Source organism: Pelodiscus sinensis, chromosome 15, assembly GCF_049634645.1.
Source record: "Pelodiscus sinensis isolate JC-2024 chromosome 15, ASM4963464v1, whole genome shotgun sequence".
Classification (NCBI taxonomy): domain Eukaryota; kingdom Metazoa; phylum Chordata; order Testudines; family Trionychidae; genus Pelodiscus; species Pelodiscus sinensis.
This window is the reverse complement of record NC_134725.1, coordinates 33,173,305-33,191,286: the sequence shown is the minus strand read 5'-3', so window position 1 is coordinate 33,191,286 and position 17,982 is coordinate 33,173,305. Positions and strand designations below refer to the sequence as shown.

Genomic DNA, 17,982 nt, shown 5'->3' with positions numbered 1-17,982 from the left:
AAGATTGCTTTTAGATTTAATGGCATCTCTAATTCTCCAACTCAAGTGACCTTTCTCCAGGATTCCAGACAGCCGTTGCTTTCCCATTTACTCCACTCTCTCCTGGAGGTGTCAGTGATGATGGGTAGAGTACACTTTACTTCTCTACACCATTCTTGCTGTTTTCAAACAGTGCAACTCCTCTGTCAATAGACAAATAAAGTAAACTTCTGATAATCCGGCACCTTTAGGACCCAGGGGGTGCTGGATTATCAGATAAACTGGACTATAGGAAGGAGGGGCTCTCAGGGGTCTGGGGTGGAGTGGGGGGGAATCCAAGTCAGCTGCTGCTGAAACTGACCAGCGGCTGACTCCGGGAAGCCCTGGGGTGCTCTGCTGACTCTGGGAAGCCCTGGGGTGCTCTGCCCCGGGCTTCCTGGAGTCATCTGCTGGTCAGTTTCAGCAGCAGCTGACTTGGGGAAGTCTGGGGCAGAGTAGCTGGGATGCTGTCGGGTTGGTCCCGCAGCGCTGAGGGGCTACGCTACAGGACCAACCCGGCAGTACCCCAGCTGCTCTGCCCCCCGCTTCCCGGAGTCAGCCGCTGGTCAGTTTCAGCAGTGGCTGATTCGGGGAAGCTGGGGGCAGAGCAGCTGTCACATTACTGAATTTGAGGGAAGCAGCCAGATCACTGCTGCACCAATAGGTGGGGGTGTTGGCCCCAAAAATGGTATAAAAGCGGGCTATGGGGGGTGTTGAATAGAAGCTCACTGTCTGCTAATCCTATGTACGCTAGTCATGTTATTGTATAATGTCTGTGTGTGTAGTTAGGAATCTGTAATCTGTGTGGATACTGAATATTTCCCTGCATGTGGTTGAGCATTGGGCAGAGCCAGGCCTATGGACATGCTAATCAGCGAGGCCCTGTGGGACAATGGCACTCAATGGGTCAAGGACACACCTCAAGAATGAGTGGTGACTCATACGTAAGGCTACCAGCAGAGAACACAGGAATAAGCCGTGGGCCAGGTGACCTGCTATAGCCAAGAAGAGACCAGGAAGGAGGGATAAATAGGCCATGTGGTTGACTCCATCTTGGTCTTCAGCTCAGCACTTCATCCCAGAGGCAACAGTGCAGGGATCGAAGAGCCAGGAAGAACTGTGGACCCATCCTGATCCTACGATGCGCAACAAGGACTTTTAAACCAGCAGCTGTAACATCTCTGCTAAAGCCTGCATCGAGAACTGGGAGATTCGATGCACGTAATGTACTATCCTTTAACAACCTTACTCTCATGCTTTTCTTTATTGTGGTAATAGACCTTTAGATGTTAGATCCTAAAGGATTGGCCCAGCGTGATTTGTGGGTAAGATCCAGAGGGTAAATTGACCAGGGATCTGTGGCTGGTTTCTTGGAACCGGACAGAACTTGTTCGGGGTAGGTGGGATTGGGTGCTAGGACCCCCCACCGGTGTATGAGGCCTGGGGCCATCTGGGGCACGGATATTGCTGGGGTGTCGGAGGGGTTTTGCTCGTGAGGCTTCAGGCAGGCAGCTGAAGCGCTTTGTGGGACTGGTTTGTGGCCTGTTTGGAGAGGTCACCAGTCTGGGGGCTGTAAGGAGCCCCTAGTTTGAACAATTCGCCCTGAGCGGATGTCCTCAGCTGTGCCCAGACCCGGCCCGGTCCATCACAGCAGCTCCAATTGTCCGGCTGCCTGGAGCACTTCCGGGTTCCAGATGGTGCCAGACCACTGGAGTTTTACTGTAGTATGCTGAGGTAAGCCTAGTGGCTATTAGGGGTGAGAACAGGTTCCTGGGACAGGGAAAGTATTCTATAAGAACAGCCATACTTGGTCAAATTAAAGATCCATATAGCCTAGTCTCCTCTCTTCTGACAGTGGCCAGTGCCAGGTCTCCCAGAGAGAATAGACAGAATAGGTAATCGCCAAGTGATCCAACCCATCACCCATGCCCAGCTTCTGACAGAGTAAGGATACTATCCCTGTCCTATAGCTATTGATGAACCTGTTCTCCATGGCCATATCTAGTTCTTGTTTGAACCCTGTTATAATCTCTGGCAAGGAGTTCCACAGGTTCACTGTGTTGTGTGGAAAAAATACTTGATTTTGTTTATTTTAAACCTGATGTCCATTAATTTCATTTGGTTCTTGTGTAACACTAATGCTTTCTTATTTACTTTCTCCACATCAGTCATGATTGTATAGACCTCTATTATATCCCCCCAGTCATCCCTTTTGAAAGCTGAAAAGCCCCAGTCTTATTTATCTCTTCTTATGTGGAAGTCATTTCATAACCATGATAATTTTTGTTGCCCTTTTCTGAATCTCTTCCAGTTCAACAATATATTTTTTTTGTTTTGTTTTTTTGTTTTTTGAGATAGGGTGACTACTAGGGATGTGAGCGACTAGTCGAGTAGTCAGCTACCTGATAAGCCTAGGCTTATTGGGTAGTCAAAAGTTGACTCTTGCATTATCTCTTCTTCCTCCTCCTCCCCCGCGGTTGCCTCTGTATCAGAAACAGCAAGGAGGGGAGAAGAAGCCAATTCCCACTAGCATTCTCCATGGTGATGCCTGCCCCTCTCTATGGGGGTGGGGGACCAGGGAAGGCTGCTCTGTATCCTGAGAACGGGCTGCTGCTGGAGCAACCTGTGTTTGCAGCCAGCCTAGTCCATTGCAGATGGGCTGCTGCCACAAAGCAGTCCCTGTCCGCAGCAGCTCAGACTGGCAGTGAACTTGGGCTGTTCCAGCTGCAGCCCCTGTCTGGGTAGGGGTCCCAGTTCCCCCTGCATACAGGGGCTGCTGGACCCAGCACAAGCAAGGACTGATCATGCCCATCCAGGACTACTGATCTCTGCTTTTTAAATTTAGTAAGAGCCACCTGATTATTACAACATTTAAAATGCAAAGCTGCAGCAGGAGTAGATCCCATACCTCGCACAAGCCTGGACTGAGCAGTCCTTGCTTGTGCTGGATCCAGAATCCCTACAGCTCTGCATTTTAAATGTGGGGGGTAGCTCCTGGACCCAGGACCAGACAGGACAGAGTGTCTCCCCTTATCTAATCATGTAGTCAACATAAATTGTATTGACCACATGATTAGCCAATTACCTGCCTTTTAACTAGGGATGTTAGTGACTAGTTCACTATCCAATAAGCAACTAATCGCTTTCCTACCCCTCCTTGCTGCCTCTGTCAGAGAGAGGCAGCAAGGTGGGGGAACAGGAGCTAGTGCTGGGGGGAACCTGTCTCTTCGCAGGGGAGGCAGAGGCACAGCAGGGAAACAATGTGAGCAGGGACTGAAGCAGTCCTAACTCACGCTGTTATCACTGTGGGTGCTTCTGCTTTTGAAATGTACAAGAACACTCTAGGGTTCAAAAAGCAGAAGTGCTGCAGGGAGTACAGGGCAAGCGGGAACTGAAGCAGTCCACCTTGCACCATACTCTGTGCAGCACCCCTCCCCCGCAGCCTCTATGAGAGGCAGCAAGGGGGGACAGGAGCCAGTGCTGGGAGGAGCTGTCTTAAAAACCAGTTCCCTTCCTTCCCCCAGCACCATTTCTGGGTTGCCACCTGCCCCCTCTGCTTCCTCTATCAGAGGCAGTGGGGGGCAATGGGAGAGGGCTGCTGCGAAGCAGCCCCTGTCCAGAGGGGTCCCACTGGGGAGTTGGATAGAGCCAGCCCTAGCTGCTGCAAACAGAGGCTGCTCTGGCACCAGCATGTTCATGGTGGACAGAGCTGTATACCACAAACGGGCTGCTGGACTCAGCACAAGCTGGGATTAAGCAGTCCCGGCTAGCGCTGATCGCTGCTGATTAGCTGTTTGTCGGCTCAGCGCGGCAGCCATGTAAATTTAAATGAAGCGGGATTATTTAAATCGCCGCTTCATTTTCCTATATCTGGTAGCCTAATCTACATGCCTCTGGCGACAGAGGCATGTAGTCTAGACGTACCCTAAGTTATAATACAGAGCTGCAGCCTGGGTGGCTTCAGAGCCTGCATGAGCCAGGACTGCTCATTCCTGGCTGGAGTCAGCTCCTGAAGCTACCCCGCTGCGGCTCTGCACAGTGGTGCTTATTGACTAATTGTAAGTCGATATAGATTGTATTGACTATATGATTAGCCAGATAATTGCATTTTAACATCCTTACTCCTAACATTCTTAGTGGCTATATCTGCATGCATTATTGCCTGTGCTCTTCCCATTCCATATCTTTTTCCTCAGGAGTCTCTAGTCTCCAGCTTCATGAGGGAGATGCTCTCAAGGACCAGGTATTGGACTACAGGAGGAAACTAGAGCCACAAAGGTCTGTAGTGCCCAAAAATTATTCCATCTGACAGCTGTTCAGTTATCCATATTAAATAAGCTGATGATCTGAGTCCATCATCTAGTCAGTGTGTAGTTGTCATAGAAAACACCACTACAACTGGCACTTGTTGACAGGGAAGTCAAGGACACAAGGGAGAGGTAGTTTGTACTTTCCTGTGTTCAACCCCTCAGAGCAGAGTTGATTTGTATTCTGGGTGAGTGGAAGGAGAAGCTTTCACACTGCTGCCTACAATTTGCCTGCTCAGTGCTCTTCAGGTTCTACAGTTGTGAGCAACACAGTGTTCACCAGTGCTAAATTCACTCAATGCTGAGATTCTGAAAGTCATGTGAACCACATATATTAGGGATGTAAATGGTTACCTAGTAAGCATCAACCTTGCAAGGCGATGCTTACTGGTAACTGATTAATTGGCACCCACTTCAGCCAGATCAGTCCGGCCTAGCCCAGTGAGCTATAGGCAGGGGCTGCTTCTGACTGGCCAGGCCTATTGCACCATGCCGTGGGGTGGATGAACGCCCAGCCCAGCCTGCAGTGCAATGCAGCAGGTCAATTAACTGATTAAACATATAGTTTAACTAGTTAACATTTTAAACAGGTTTTTATATTCCTAACACATATGCATCTGGCCCATGTGACTGACATCCCCTGATTTAAGGGATACCAGAGAAAATATCCTGAAGAGGAACAGTGTGCATTCCCTTTAAATAGTTGCTTTCTAGGTAGAAGACAATCTGCAGTTTGAGCTAGCTCTCTCCCAACTATATAGTAGGGTAAACTTAAACAACAAATGGTCTGGTAGCACTCTATAGACTAACAAAATATGTAGATGGTATCATGAGCTTTCTTGGGCACAGCCCAGTTGTTCAGTGCGAGTTTCTTTGTGAAGTTGATGGATTTCCCTATATAATAGGGGCTGAACAGTCCCTTCCTGGTTTTGCTGAGTTGTGCTTCTAGTTTGACTGCCAGTTCCATTTTCCTTCCACGGATAGTTTTTTCTTTTTTAGCCTTTGAACATTATGGTAGCATTTGGATGGTTTATATGCATAAGCTTGCTTACGTTTTCTGCACTGGATTAGTGCATGATCCAGTTTGAGCCAAATTAAACAGGAACTCGGTGTCTAAGACATGGAAAAGCAGATAAGAGTATTTTCTCATTGAAATTTCCTTTTTCCACATTACTTAATATTCTAGAAAATGGTTCTAGCAGCTTCTTCAACTGAAAAGAGTGGAACAGTGTATTTCAGCCAAGTAACAATTTAATAATGTTATGGTTTGGGCTAACTTTTATTTAAGCTGATGGGTATAACAGACACTTTTCATTCTGGATAAGTGTAACAAAGCAACTGAGCCCTTTATAAACTAGACAGCCAAAGGTAAGCTGGTTGGAGGAAAGGCTCTGGATGTTGCCAGCCACTATACACAGGAAAGGTTCCTGCGCCAGTGCTGGGCATGGGCAGCCCATTCCTCCCATTCCGGTCCTTCACACCCACAGCAGCCCAAAACACTCTCCTACTATGGCCCTTGGACCTAGCACCAAACAGATGGTGGTGAAGAGGTGAGGCCATAGCCTTGGTGGTTCCAACTCAGCATTGTGCAAAGCCCTTGGGTGGCATGGCCACGGTGTACCCAGACTCCAGCCTAGGAGCTTGGTCCCCAGTATCCCAGCCAGCCCTGGGGATGCCCCAGCCTTGAGCCTCCCACCCCTCCCCCGAGCCCCCACACTCCAATCTCCTGCACTGAGACCTGCACACATCCAGCCTTCTACTGACTGCTGCATCCCTCATACTTCTGCCCTGAGCCCCCTACACTCTGCTCTGACTCCTGTACCCCCTGCCCTGAGCCCCCCATACATACCAACTCTCTGCCCAGTTGTGCACCACCCAATCTCCACCCTTTGCCCTGAGTCCCCATGTATTTCCCAACCCCTGCCCTTACTCCTGTATCCCCCACATCTCTCACCCTCAGGCCTGTGCCCCCCAGACTCCACCCCATACTTAAATTTCTTACAAATACCGTTGTCATACCCCCCAACCTTCTGCCTTGAGAGCCCTCCCAAGAGGAGTGCAATATGACAGTACCTGTAAAAATTTGTTACTTTAATCCCTGCAGAGAGCTAAAATAATAGAACTACTACCCAAATGTAGGTATAAGTCGGGTCTTGAGTAGAAGTTGACCCAGGTGGACAGTCCAACTACTCAACTAGTCAATTAAATTGTGGTTAACATCCTTAGTACAAAGACAGTTTTGCCATGGTAGCTGCAGCCACATTAGGAACACTTTGCTGGAACAGTATCCTGATATTCCCATATCAATAAGTGCTTAGTGTAGACACAGCTTAGGAGGGTTTTGCTAGTTTAGCTATATGGTTTGGTACAACTATCTTGGGAAAATCTTTCTAGTTTTTCTAGAGAATCAATGGTGATGCTGACAAAAAACTGACTGCTTCTTTGCAAACATCCCAGCCTACAATAATATCTTATTGTTTGTGTCCCCCCCCCCCTTCTGTCTATATAGGCATCTGTTGTCTCTTATCTTATATTTAAATCGTAAGCTTCTTGGGGCAGCACATTACATAATGGGATCCTGGTCCATAACGAGGGCTCTTGCATGCTATGGTCATAATAACATCAGCTGACGAAAGAAATGAATTCATTTGTCCAGTCTTCTGATTCCCCACTCTAAACACTTGCTCACACTTCCTGTATGGCAGCTGGTAAAGGTATTAAATATAGTGCACTATTATCTTTCCTACCCAGGCTTCCTTCTTAAAATTAATGTGACAATGTAGCCTACCTTGATGTAAAAACATTCTATGCTTAGCTACTCATTGGTAGAAAGCATATCAACTTGTCATTTCTTTTGAAGTTCAGAATTTGAGGGAAACATTAAGAAACTGTTGCGTTCTTAGTGTTGCTTAATAACTGAGTCATCAATTAATACAATATTAATATATTCCATGATTATATTTTTTTAGACAATGCAAAAAATCTGAAAAATGAATTTGTTGTCCTGGTGCAGAAGCTTCAGGATTAAATTAGCTATTCCAATTAAAACAAGGTGAGCTTGTTTACTGGATCGTAATTTTTTAAATTGGAAGATTATGAATCTCCCCTCATATCTTATGGAAATATGGTTTTGAATATGAATTATTCAAATATGCTTCCTGCAAAACAAGGCAAGTAATCTATCATTCAGGACCATGTGATCCTCTGATTTGTATATGTTCTGTTTGTCTTCATGTATTTTTTTATATGAAGTTAGAAATATGAAATGTATACCTACTTACTAATCTAGGTCTTCTAGTGAAAGCTATTAATGGTGCTTAAGGAACTTAATGACCCAATGCTCAAGGCAACAATCTATAAATGATTTTGTTTTTCCTGTAGTCCTAAACTATAGTTAGTTCTACAAAGACAGATGACCATACCATCTGGTTTTGGAATCTATCATGAATTTCGTATTTTTCCATTGGGATAGGAAGGATAGAACAAAAACTTCCCACTTGGGGAAACTCTGTTTAAGGGATAGGTAGCAAACAATGAGTGTCTTCAGCTGGCTCTTGAAACTGCCTCCCCACCCTGAAGATACACAAGAAAACTTGGAGTCTGGGGAGGGTGGAGGTAGAAGAGAACCATAACAAGAGGAGTGAAGGAGCACTGCTGAATTCAGGTCAGAGAAAAAGATCAATTCTGGCTTGTGAAAAACTGAACATGAAATAAGAACTAGAGTGGGAACTATTTGTAATAACTTCTCTTTGTGTATTAGGTTTAGCTGGCATGTTTTGTTTTGTTTTTGCTTAGTAACTTTGATCTGTTTTTTCACTTGTAATCACTTACCTCCTACTTTTTCATACTTAATAAAAACTTTTGTTTATTATCAAACCCAGTGTAAATAATTATCTGAAGTGTGTGGGGGAGGGGAAGAACAATATCTGTGCACATCTCTCTCATATTGATAGAAAGCAAACTTATAAGATATCTCTGTGCAAAACTTTTATACGGAATGAGACTTGATTTATTTATTGTGGGGTTTTGGTTCTGTTTGGGGCTGTGCTCCTGGGTGCTGTCAGTCACTGTGGTTGAGCCCTCCCAGAGCTAAGCAATTGTCAGCACCTGTGTTACTGTGCTTGGGGGCTTTTACCCCAACTCCTTTGGTAGTGGAGACCAGAGCTTCTGACCCAACAGGAGAGAGTGGTGGGGCACCCAAGATACGTAGGTGAGCTCCTTTGTATGATTTAAGACACTGAGTGATAGTCGCAAGGGGTCCTCTGTGTCTAGCCAAGCGTCGAGCTATACAATTGTAGAACTTTGTTACTTTTGCCTCAGGACTGTTTGAAGTGAGTCTTATGAAAGCTTACTGTTTCTGTTCACTTTGGCTATGTCTAGACTGCAGCTCTTTTCTGGGATACCAAATGTATCCCGGAAAAGCTATGCCACATCTAAGGAATGTGTCCGCTTTTTTGGAAAATTTTCTGAAAAAACAGGTGCATTCTTTTGCCATCCCCATAAACCTCATTTCATGAGGAAGAAGGGATGGCCTGAAAGAGAAGGTTTTTCTGACATTTGGAGCTGTGTAGCTGCCACATTTCGGAAAATCCTCTTTTGAAAGAAAAGCAGAAAAAGATACGCAAATTGTGAACTGCAGTTTGCGTGTCTTTTTTCTTTGTAGTGTAGGTGTAGCCCTTCTTAGTTCAACAGTAATGAAATTTGAACAGTAATGAAATGCTAGACGTCTAAATAATAAAATGAACTAGAATGCCTAGTTTTAAAGGAGGATATTGATATAATAGGCATCACAGAAACTTGATGGAATGAGGGCAATCAATGAGACAGTCATACCAGGGCACAAAATATATTGGAAGGACACAACAGGTCATGCTGGTAGAAGAGTGGCATGATACGTGAAAGAAAATGTAGACTCAAATGAAGTAAAAATCTTAAATGACCCAAAATGTTCCATAGAATCTCTATGGCTAGTAATTCCATGCTCCAATAATAAGAATATAGTAGTAGAGATATATTATCAACCACCTGATCAGGACAGGGATAGCGACCAGGAAATGCAAAGGGAGATTAGAGAAGCTGTCAAATTAAAAAACTTGATAATAATGGGGGATTTCAGCTATCCCAATGCTGACTGGTACACATCACCTCAGGACGGGATGCAGAGATAAAATGTTGTGATACCTTAAATGACTGCTTCTTGGAGCAGCTGGTTTTGGAACATACAAGGGGAAAGGCTATTTTTTATTTACTCCTAAGTGGAGCACAGGATCTGTTCAAAAGGTAAATATAACTGGAGTGCTTGGAAATAGTGATCATAATGTTTTAAAATTTAACATCCTTGTGGTGGGGGAAAACAACCTCAGCAGCCCAACACTGTGGTATTTAATTTCAGAAAGGGGAACTACACAAAAATGAGGAAGTTAAACAGAAATGAAAAGGTACAGTGACAAAAGTAAAATCTCTGCAAGCTGCATGGAAGCTTTTCAAAGACACCATAATAGAGGCCCAACTTAAAGGTATCCCCCAAATTAAAAAACACAGTAAAAGAACCAAAAAAAGTGACACCGTAGCTTTACAACCAGGTAAAAGAAACAATGACGGATAAAAAGACATATTTTAAAAAGTGGAAGTCAAATCATAGTGAGGAAAACAGAAAGGAGCATAAAGTCTGTCAAATTATGTGTAAAAATATAATAAGAAAGGCCAAAAAGGAGTTTGAAGAACAGCTAGCCAAAAACTCAAAGTAATAGTAATATGTTTTTAAAGTACATCAGAAGTAGGAAGCTGGTTAAACAACCAGTGGGGCCCTTGGATGATCAAGATGCTAAAGGAGTACTCAAAGATGATAAAGTCATAGCAGAGAAGTTAAATTAATTCTTTGCTTCAGTCTTCACGGCTGAGGATATTGGGGAGATTATCCTGAGTCATTCTTTTTAGGTAACAAATATGAGGAATTGTCCCAGATTGAGGTGTCATTAGAGGAGGTTTTGGAACAAATTGATAAACTTAACAGTAACAAGTCACCGGGACCGGATGGTATTCATTTAAGAGTTCTCAAAAACTCAAATGGGAAATTGCCAAACTATTAACTGTGGTTTGTAACCTATCCTTTAAATAGCTTCCGTACCTAATGATTGGAAGATAGCAAATGTGATACCAATATTTAAAAAGGGAGAGGTGATCCTGGCAATTACACACCTATAAGTTTAACATCAGTACTGGGAAAATTAGTTGAAACTATAGTAAAGAATAAAATTGTCAGACACATAGATGAATATAATTTGTTGGGGGAAAATCAACATGGTTTCTGTAAAGAGAAATCATGCCTTACTAATATGCTAGAGTTCTTTGAGGGGGTCAACAAACATGTGGACAAGCGGGTTCCAGTGGATACAGTATACTTTGATTTCCAGAAAGCCTTTAACAAGGTCCCTCACCAAAGGTTTTTAAATAAAGTAAGTTGTCATGGGATAAGAGAGAAGGTCCTTTTGTGGATTGATAACTAGTTAAAAGACAGCAAACAAAGGGTAGGAATAAATGGTAAGTTTTCCGAGTGGAGAGAGGTAACTAGTGGTGTCCCCCAAGGGTCTGTCCGGGGACCCATCCTATTCAACTTATTTATAAATGATCTAGAAAAAGGAGTAAACAGTGAGGTGGCAAAATTTGCAGATGATACCAAACAGCTCAAGATAGTTAAGACCAAAGCAGACTGTGAAGAGCTTCAAAAAAATCTCATCAAACTAAGTGATTGGACAACAAAATGGCAAATTAAATTTAACGTTGATAAAGTAATGCACATTGGAAAAAATAATTCCAATTATATATACAATATGATGGGGACAAATTTAGCTACAGCTACTCAAAGGAGAGATTTTGTAGTCATTGTGGATAGTTCTCTGAACTATCAGTGGGCAGTGGCAGTCAAAAAAGCAAATAGAATATTAGAAGCCATTAAAAAGGGATAGCGAATAAGACAGAAAATCTTATTGCTTCTATATAAAATCATGGTATACCCACATCTTGAATACTGCGTACAGATGGTTGCTTCATCTCAAAGATATATTGGCATTGGAAAAGGTTCAGAAAAGGCCAACAAAAATTATTAGGGGTTTGGAACGGGTCCCACATTAAGGCTGTGTCTACACTGGCATGAATTTCTGGAAATGCTTAAAACAGAATAGTTTTCGTTATAAGTATTTCCGGAAAAAGAGCGTCTACATTGGCAGGCTGCTTTTCCGGAAAAGCCCTTTTTCTGGAAAAGCATCTGTGGCCAATGTAGACGTGCTTTTCCGGAAAAGAGCCCCAATCGTCATTTTCGCGATTGGGGCTTTTTTCCGGAAAAGACTACTGGGCTGTCTACACTGGCCCTTTTCCGGAACAGTGTTCCGGAATAAGGACTTATGCCTGAGCGGGAGCAGAATAGTTTTTCCGGAATAGTGGCTGATTTTGTACAGTAGAGCATCGTTGCTTTTCCGGAAATCAAGGGCCAGTGTAGACAGCTCGCAGCTTATTCCGGAAAAGCGGCTGATTTTCCGGAATAAGTGGCCCAGTGTAGACACAGCCAAAGAGATTAAAAAAATGTGGGCTTTTCAGCTTAGAAAAGAAGAGACTAAGAGGGGATATAAAAGAGGTCTATAAAATCATGAGTGATGTGGAGAAAGTGAATAAGGAAAAGTTATTTACTTGCTCCCATAATATATGAACTAGGGCCCACCAAATGAAATTAATGGGCAGTAGGTTTGAAACAAAAGGAAGTTCTTCACACAGCACACAGTCAATCTGTGGAACTGCTTGCCAAAGGATGCAGTGAAGGCTAGAACTTCAACAGGGTTCAAAAAAGAGCTAGATAGCCATTGATGGACCTAACCTTCATGAATCTAATGAGCCAGGATGGGTAGGAATGGTATCCCTAGTCTGTTTCTCTGGAGGGGGGTGATAGGGGAGGGATCATATGAGGATTACCTGTTGTGATCCCTTTCCTCTGGGGCATTTGGTATTGGCCACTATCAGCAGACAGCATACTGGACTAGATGGACCTTTGGTCTGACCCAGTATGGCTGTATGGCCGTTCTTATGGTGCTAGCAGATTTCAGTGGGGCTCTGCACTGAGAGATCACCTCACATCACGGCATACTACCATGTATAGAAACTATATGCTACATTGTGATACATATCATACTATTAAAAAATGTCCTTGAATATTAAAAAAATCATTATTTGGCATCTAATTTCTGGAACAGAATGCTTCCAGTTTCCTCTGCCTTGGCTTGATACCTACAATATTTGTAAAAAATAATTTCAGGTGTTCCAGCGTGGTATTTACAGGTTATTCATGTTAATTTTAACTTAAATTCTCCCACTTTGACCTTCAGAATGAAGTGGATAAGATACATTCTTTTAATCAGATGTTTTTTTATTTAAATTTTATTTTAAAATATAAACCCACTTAAACTTAAATGTGAAATTGACTAAACTTGTCCTTAGTCAATTTCTCTTCAATGTGAAATTGACTAAATGTGAAATTGACTAAAGTCTAAACTTACTGTGATCTATTGAAATAAAATGTTAAAAGTTATATCAGTGATTTCTCTTTGAATTTTTATAAATTAAAGCTTGCTATTTTGTAAATTATATACAGGTGTAGGGGGAAGCATCTTTAACTTCTGAGGTCAACTCAGGCTTTATAAATGTCACTATATCATATATCACATGAAGTGTGTGTGTGTGTGTGTGTGTGTGTGTGTGTGTGTGTGTGTGTGTGTATACACAGTAAACTTCCGATAATCCGGCACCTTTAGGACCCAGGGGGTGCCGGATTATCAGATATGCCCGACTATCAGAAGGGGGGGCTATGAGGGGTCTGGAGTGGGGTGGGAGGGGATGCCACTCCAGACCCCTTATAGCCCCCCCTTACGATAGTCCGGCTCTGCCCCAGGCGTCCCTGATTCAGCTGCTGCTGGTCAGTTTCAGCAGCAGCTGAATGGGGGAAGAAGCCTGTCCGGCTGCCCCAGCTCTTCCGGGTTCCTGATGGTGCTGGACCATCAGGAGTCCAGGAGCATTAGATGCCGGACTAATGGAGTTTTTGTGTGTGTGTGTGTGTGTGTGTGTGTGTGTGTGTGTGTGTGTGTGTGTGTGTGTGTGTGTGTGTGTGTGTAATATATTGCTTTCAGTCTTTACAGTGTTAGTTATTTTAGTTTCAGTTGTATCTAAACTTCTTAAAATCCCACAAAGCAAATAGCTGGATCTTTGGTTACCCAAATATCTATGGTGACACAAAACAATCAGTTAAATAATTACTATTCATTCTTCCATTGTTTTGCATTAAAATCTGATTTATCAAACTTGTTTTTATAAACTTATTTTTTCTTGATATAATACAGCACATTTAAAATTAATTTAAAATATATTTCTATCGAATTCCTATTTTGTCCACTGAGTGTGAATTTAGGTGCATGAAAACCCAAGGTCTGTCATACAATACAATCCAGTGGCTGACAAATCAAACATGCAAACTTTGAATTAAAAAAGAAGAAAACTGCAGTCTCTTGTGTAACTTTTTATTTTTTGAAAATCACTCCTACTAACTAGTAGATTTTTGTTGATATACTTTAATTTTTTTTAGTCACTTCAGTACTGGTGAATAGTATGAGATTGACAGCTCTTGACCACTGAGTTTTCTCATTGATCCACCAAAGAAAAATATCTTTGGCACTGAATATAGTACATTACAAACTTCCCCACATTTGCCTCAGCCATAACATGGTGTGCTTTTACTACCTCTAGAGGGCAGAGGAGTTCAATCTTTGTGCCCCTTCAGTCCCTATTCTGCACTGAAACTGTCAGTTAGTGCTAATGAGGACACACAATCACTGAATATTGCTCTACGAAGACCAAACACATCTGTCATTAGGTACCCAAGATTATATAACAACTCCCAGAATCTACCAGTATGGGCTAGATTTGAAATGGCAATCCATCTTTGGAAGGCCCTATATCCCAATGTATAGAATCAAATATATTTTAAAAGCAAAAATCCCTGCTTATTGCCTTTTGTATATAAATCACATCAGTATTTTAATGCAATCCCAGTATCCCCTCCTCAATCAGAATGGTAATACACAAAATTTCTTTGCTGCCACTGTTTTCATTTAATCATTTCACATTATCTACCTAACAAAATATGCTGATTTTTGTTTCCAAGGGAAAAACAAAATAATTTAAGGTAGATTGCTATGCAATAATAGCTGCTTAACTGACTGACTTTAGCTGCATTTTGTAAAGTACAAAAACATTTAAAATGAGAGGCAGCATAATTCAGTGACTAAGACACGTAGGTTCTATTTCTGGCTCTTTTTAGCTGTTAGAGGGATGGCACACCATCTTGTTTCTTTTTACACACTTTGTCTGCTTTGTCAGGTTAGACTGTAAGCTCTTTGGGGAATGAACTCTTAGGCTGTGTCTGTAATAAAGATGTTAAGGAGGATAGTAAGGATGTTAAGAAGCAGGTAACTGACTAATGGTGTACTCAATACAATTTATATCAAGTACACAATTAGTCAATAAGAGACTCTACTGTGGCTCTGCTGTTTAAATGTGGTAGGAGCTGGGTGCATAGGCAACTTAACTCTTACTACATTTAAAGTGCAGAGCCACAGCTCAGTCCAGGCCCCAGTGTGAGGTGGGACTCAGCAGTTCCAGCAAGCACTTGGGTCCTGGACTGCTGCGGCTCTGCCTTTTAAATATAGTAAGAGCTGTATGGCTCTTACTACATTTAAAAGGCAGAGCTGCAGAGGTCCTGGACTGGGTGAAAGCCAGGACTGAGTGGCTGGTTCCGTCCTGGCTAGCACTGGGTCCAGCAGCCCCTGTTCATAGGGGGTCCCAGCAGGAAGCTGGGACTTGTCTTGGACAGGGGCTTCTGCCAGAGCAGCCTCTGCCCACGGGGAGCCTTAGCCTGCTGCAGGCAGAGGCTGCTTTGTGGTAGCCTTCCCCCTCCCTCCCTTTGCTGCCTCAGAGGCAGCAAGGCAGGGTGAAGCGAGTAGTTGAGTTGAGTACTACACATTTAAATCTCTAGTGTATACCTAACAGAATGGGGGCCTAATCTCGGTTGGAATTTCTAGACACTACTGAAATATAAATAAATAATAATTCAAAGTATAATGAAGGTGCAAAAATAGTTGCAGCAGGTGCAGCTGCATGTTGGGGAAGGAGCATAGATTTATGAGAGCCAGCTGGTCTGGAGACACTTACCCCATTCCAGCTCATATTGGACCTAGAGCAAAACTAGCTGCAACTGGGAGCTTTAGAACATTCAGACTAGGGATGTAATAGTGTAGCCAGTTAAATGATAAACCGATAAGCGGTTGTTTATCAGTTAATGCTTTTGACTACATACAACACCCATCCTTCCCATGGCTCTGCCAGTAAATTTATTAGTGGGGTGGCCAGCAACCTGGATCAGTACCAGCTTGTGCCGAGTTGTAGGAGCTACTACCACAGCAGCTCTGCAATAATATGCATGTAGCTCCCACAACTGAACCAGGCTGCCTGCCTGCGGGCTTGTTAATTACTATGCATGCAGAGTTGCGGCAGGGGTAACTCCTGGGACTTGGCATGAGCTGAGACTGAGCTAAGCTGCCTGCTCCCAGCTCCTAAATTACTTTGAATGCAGAGCTGCAGTGGGGGTAGCTCCTGGGACCAAGCATAAGCTGGGACTGAGTGCTTGCAATACTAACCTTTATTGATTAATCATGTGTTTGGCATGTACATTCTAACTTCCTCTGCCCCCTCCCTCAATGTTTTATTTGCTTTGCTCCATTTCCCCTCCAGTTCCTATAGTATCTGCTCTTCCTTCATTTGGCTTTTTGTTTGGCTAATCCCACCCAAAAACCAGCAACCACCCAACACTGCAGAACTAACATGTTTGCAAGCCATCACATTTCTTCTGCCTGTATGTTACATTCCCTTTGTCATCTTGTCTATTTAGAATACAAGCTCTTCAAGGCAGAAACTGTCTCTTACTGTGTACATTCCCAACTTCAATAGGACCTCTATCCACTACAGCCGTGGTCACCAGCCAGTAGATCGCGATCTACTGGTAGATCTCAGGGGCTCTAAGAGTAGCTCTTGAGCCCTCTCTGAACTGCGCACCTGTACAGTACATTTACATTAGATTTCCTCATGTAATGTAGGCGGGGCTTCAAGGAAGGGGTGGGGCAGTAGTTCTTCGCCTGTTCTGAGACTTAAAAAGTGATCTTGGGTGTAAAAAGATTGGAGACCACTGCACTACAGTAATACAAATAATAATAATGTAATTGGAATATTTTGATTAAAAATAAGGTCCTGGTGGTCTTGAGTTTTCAAAGACATGAACATAGTTAAGTTTAGACAGCTGAGTAATTCTATTGACTTCAATGTGACTAGTTCTTATTTTTAAACATGCCTAAGTCTTGTAGGATCTAAAAATATATGCGTTCATCAAAAGAAAAACTATTGGATACATTAAACAATAAAAGTTTTAAAGTTTATTTAGAAATAAAAGTTAAATGTTTGTTGTCTTTTCACTTTGATTAAAGTCTAAACATCATGATGACTGTACTGCAGATGGCATCCGTTGGCTATTGAATCTCCCCATAAAATATGTACAAGAGAAGCATGCACATGTGCACCACCTTCTTCTTAATTAAAGAGACAGACTTTCCCTTAGAAATCTTATTGTAATTGATACTTATTAACTAATGTAAGTCTACAGAAATAAAGCTTTAAATGGCTGGCGTTAAAATAGCTTTCAAAGTTCCTACAAACAGAAAAGCAGTATTTCTTAAAGGGAATACTTTAATTTGTTACTGTTCCAAAAACACCAATCTAAATTATTTTATAAAGTATCCACCAACATGCTATCTGAAATTTTAATGTAAGTTTTTTAAATGATTACATACTAACAGCTAATTAATGAATTAGAAGGGCACTGTTGTAGGTAAATGGATATGAGGGGAGAAGTAAGGAATTCTTCAGAGGGAGAACACTTTCGCCAAATAAGGATGAAAACAAATTGATATGTAAAAATTTTTGATGATAGGGTTCTAGCATGGTTTTCTTGGAAGTGTGGACAATGTGTTTTTTTCTTTTTTTCCTAACAACTAAGGGCGTGTCTAGACTACAGAGTTTTGTCAACAAGGGTACGTCTAGACTACTGGCTTTTGTCAACAGAGGCTTTGTCGACAAATAGCATCTAGACTGCATCCAGTTCTGTCGACAAAGGAAGTCATTTTGTTGACCTGAGAGTGTAGATGCAAAGGACAATGTAGATCAATAACGCCTTCTGTCAACAACTCTGTTGACAAAAGGTGTTTTTCCTCGTAGAATGAGGTTTACCGCCATCGACAAAACTGCCGAGTTCTGTCAACATTATGTCGACAGAACACAGTGGTATGTAGATGCAGGTATAGTTTTGTCGACGAAAGTCCACTTTTGTCAACAAAACCCTGTAGTCTAAACACACCCCAAAATTGGACTTTTGTCGACAAAATTATTCCTGCGTCTATACTACTGCCGAGTTCTGTCAACATAACGTCGACAGAACTTGGCAGTTTTGTCGATAGCGGTAAACCTCATTCTATGAGGAATAATGCCTTTTGTCGACAGAGTTCTGTCGACAGAA

At 42.6% G+C, this 17,982-nt stretch overlaps 2 protein-coding genes across 4 annotated transcripts in view; one reads left to right on the top strand and one right to left on the bottom strand.

Annotated features, from left to right (window-relative positions):
• RHOF (ras homolog family member F, filopodia associated) overlaps positions 1-17,982 on the top strand; it is a 57,117-nt gene that overhangs the window by 11,576 nt on the left and 27,559 nt on the right. The gene's annotated exons all lie outside the window — the stretch shown is intronic.
• SETD1B (SET domain containing 1B, histone lysine methyltransferase) overlaps positions 1-17,982 on the bottom strand; it is a 117,538-nt gene that overhangs the window by 79,577 nt on the left and 19,979 nt on the right. Inside the window, exon 3 of one of the 2 annotated variants that reach the window (XM_075898630.1) lies at positions 5,378-5,438. The exons of the other annotated variant lie outside the window; for it this stretch is intronic. The gene's annotated coding sequence lies outside the window, so the exon portion shown is untranslated. The remainder of the gene's footprint in view (positions 1-5,377; positions 5,439-17,982) is intronic. 2 annotated transcript variants of the gene reach the window in all.